Source organism: Salvelinus namaycush, chromosome 32, assembly GCF_016432855.1.
Source record: "Salvelinus namaycush isolate Seneca chromosome 32, SaNama_1.0, whole genome shotgun sequence".
Classification (NCBI taxonomy): domain Eukaryota; kingdom Metazoa; phylum Chordata; class Actinopteri; order Salmoniformes; family Salmonidae; genus Salvelinus; species Salvelinus namaycush.
In genome coordinates this window covers 21,139,288-21,143,377 of record NC_052338.1, presented here as the reverse complement: position 1 = coordinate 21,143,377, position 4,090 = coordinate 21,139,288, and positions in this window count along the sequence as shown.

Sequence of the window (4,090 nt, the reverse complement as noted above, 5' to 3'; positions counted from 1 at the left end):
TATTTTGTTGGACATTTTAATAGTGAGATTTGTGGTAAAATAATTAAGATTTACTGCCATCAGGGGTCAGTATGTAGCCGAAGCCTGAAATTGATGAGAGAGGAGGGGGTGAGAGAAAGGGCCAGTTGCCAGGACCACAAATACAAATTCCATCTAGACACCGTTGCCCTAGAGCACACAAAAAAACTATACCTTGGCCTAAACATCAGCGTCAGAAGTAACTTCCACAAAGCTGTGAACATGTGCCATCAAAAAGAACATACAATTTGACATATCAATTAGGATCTGGCTAAAAATACTTGGATCAGTTATAGAACTCATTGCCCTTCATGATTTGGCAGTCTGGGGTCTCACCAACCAAGAATTCACAAAATGGGACAAACACCAAATTGAGACTAAAATATCCTGTGTGTACAACGTAAAACACCAAATAAATGCATGCAGAGCAGGCCGAAACCCGCGAATTATTAAATTCCAGAAAATAGCTGTTAAATTCTACAACCACCTAAAAGGAAGCGATTCCCAAACCTTCCATAACAAAGCCATCACCTAAATGGCTTGGCTCCCCCTCCACTCAGTATTTTTGTTAAACAGAAAACCCAAACATATGGCAGCAGATCCACAAGGTCTGCCATGAGAGGTGACTGTGTAGTTCCCCTAAGGAAAAGCACCTTTAGTAAATCCGCTTTTTCTGTGAGAGCTTCCCATGTCTGGAATACACTGCCATCAGACACACATAACTGCACCACATATCACACTTTCACAAAATGCTTGAAGACATGGCTAAAGGTCAATCAGATTTGTGAACATGGTCCCTAGCTGTGTGTTGCCGCTTTCCATGTCTGTTGTCTGTAACTTGTGAGGTGTGGAAACACTTTGTTGCTTTTATGAATTTTGTCTTGCTGCTTTTTGTTCTATGTTGCTCTGTCTGTATGCTACGTCTTGCTTGTCCTATGTTGCTATGTCTGTATGCTATGTCTTGTTCTATGTTGCTATTGTCTATATTGTAATTGTTTTTAATAACCTGCCCAGGGACTGCGGTTGAAAATTAGCCGGCTGGCTAAAACCGGCACTTTTACTGAAACGTTGATTAATGTGCACTGTCCCTGTAAAAATAAACTCAAACTCAAACTCAGAGATGAGCCTGGAGAAGAGCCCCCTAAGCAAGCTGGTCCTGGGGCTCCGTTCACAAACACACCCCACAGAGCCCCAGGACAGCAACACAATTAGACCCAACCAAATGAGAAAACAAAAAGATAATTACTTGACACATTGGAAATAATTTACCAAAAAACAGAGCAAACTAGAATGCTATTTGGCCCTAAACAGAGAGTACACAGTGGCAGAATACCTGACCACTGTGACTGACCCAAAATTAAGGAAAGCTTTGCCTATGTACAGATTCAGTGAGCATACTAGACACGTATTTCCCCCATAAAAAGATTACACATACCCACAAAGAATTTGAAAACAAACCCAATTTTGATAAACTCCCATATCTATTGGGTGAAATACCACAGTGTGCCATCACAGCAGCAAGATATGTGACCTGTTGCCACAAGAAAAGGGCAACCAGTGAAGAACAAACACCATTGTAAATACAACCCATGTTTATTGATTTTCCCTTTTGTACTTTAACTATTTGCACATATGACATTTGAAATGTCTTTATTCTTTTGGAACTTTTGTGAGTGTAATGTTTAATTGTTTATTGTTTATTTCACTTTTGTTTATTATCTACTTCACTTGCTTTGGCAATGTTAACATATGTTTCCCATGCCAATAAAGACCTTAAATTGAAGTGAAATTAAGAGTGTGTTAGTGAGAGAAAGACGGTGAGTAAGTAACATTTTATTGGAGGGCCCCACCCTCTCACCTTGCTAGCAAAACATTTGTGCAGCCCTCTTGACAGCAGAGAGAAGTTTAAGAGTTCATTTCCTGTAATTCTACATATTTTTCCAAAGGCATTAGAGAAAATGTTGTAGTTTTAAAGCAAGTTTGCTGCAATTCTACACTTTTTGCCATGGGGCAGAGAAGATTTTGCAATTGTATTACTATACTGAACAAAAATATAAATGCACCACGCAAAATTCATTGATTTTACTGAGTTACAGTTCATATGAGGAAATCAGTCAATTGAAATAAATTCATTAGGCCCTAATCTATTGATTTCCCATGATTGGGAATACAGATATGCATCTGTTGGTCACAGATACCTTAAAAAATGGGTCTCACAATGGGACCTCAGGATCTCGTCACGGTATTTTTGTGCATTCAAATTGCCATTGCTAAAATTCAATTGTGTTCGTTGTCCGTAGCTTATGCCTGCCATTACCATATCCCCACTGTCACCATGGGGGCACTCTGTTCACAAAGTTGACGTCAGCAAAATGCTCACCCACATGACGCCATACATGTGGTCTGCGGTTGTGAGGCCGGTTGGACGTACTGCCAAATTCTCCAAAACTATGTTGGAGGCGGCTTATGGCAGAGAAATGAACATTACATTTTCTGGCAACAGCTCTGGTGGACATTGCTGCAGTCAGCATGCCAATTGCATGCTTCCTCAAAACTTGAAACATATGTGGCGTTGTGTGACAAAACTGCACATTTTAGAGTGACCTTTTATTGTCCCCAGCACAAGCTGCACCTGTGTAATGATCATGCTGTTTAATCAGGTCCTTGATATGCCACACCTGTCAGCTGGATGGATTATCTTGGCAAAGGAGAAATGCTCACTAAAAGAAATATAAACAAATTTGTGCACAAAATGTGAGAGAAATAAGCTTTTTGTGCGTATGGAACATTTCTGGGATCTTTTATTTCAACTCATGAAACATGGGACCAACACTTCACATGTTGTGTTTATATTGTTGTTCACTGTAACTTCATGCAATTCTACTCGTTTTGCCATGGGGTGGAGAGAAAGACTCATAGCTGTCATCGCTGCTAAAGGTGCTTCTACAAAGTATTGACTCAGGGGTGTGAATACTTATGTAAATTAGATATTTCTGTATTTAATTTTCAATACATTTGCAAAAATGTCTAAAAACATGTTTTCACTTTGTCATTATGGGGTATTGTGTGTAGATGGATGAAAAAAATCTAGATATTTGATTTCAGGCTGTAACAACAAAATGTGGAATAAGTCAAGGGGTATGAATACTTTCTGAAGGCACTGTATGCCCCCAATACAATTATGCAGTCTAATACAACTACAGTGGGATTTGAACTGTTTTTATACTGTTTCTCAAATTAATTGTGTGTATTTTTAAGTTATATAACATTCCATTGTTGTTTAGCATTCTCTAGTCCAAATATAGAGCCCAGCTGGGCTCCCCGCTTGTGCCATCAAATCCCTGCAACTTATCCAGAACGCTGCAGCCACCCTGGTCTTCAACCTTCCCAAGTTCTCCCATGTCAGCCCGCTCCCCTGCACACTCCACTGGCTTCCAGTCAAAGCTTGCTTCCACTACAAGACCTTGGTGCTTGCCTATGGAGCAGCAAGAGGAACTGCCGCTCCCTACCTCCCTACCTCCCTGCTCAAAACCCTACACCCCAACCCAAACACTCTGTTCTGCCCCCTCTGGTTTCTTGGCCTTCCCACCCCTTCTGAAGTGCAGCTCCCGCTCAGCCCAGTCCAACCTCTTCTCTGTCCTGGCACCCCAATGATGGAACCAGTTTCGTCCTGAAGCTAGAACAGCAGAGTCCCTGCCCATCTTCTCAAAGCACGTGAAACCCTACCTCTTCAAAGAGTATCTTAAATACACCCACTCCCCCACCCATCTATCTAGCTCAGACTTTGCTGATAGCTACTTTATTGAGAAGTTTACTTACTATGCCTGTGATATGTGCTTGTCCCACCTAGTTATCCTAAGATTAATGCACTAACTGTAAGTCGCTCTGGATAAGAGCGTCTGCTAAATGACTAAAATGTAAAATGATTACACTATTTGTATCCGTTCATAAGGTTCAATTGGGGACTTTTATTTTGAAGCCGAACCGCAAATTCCACTATTGTGGCTAATCCTTATTGTGGCTAGCTTCACACAGGTACTGTACAGTGTATCACAATTCTGAACACGCTTGA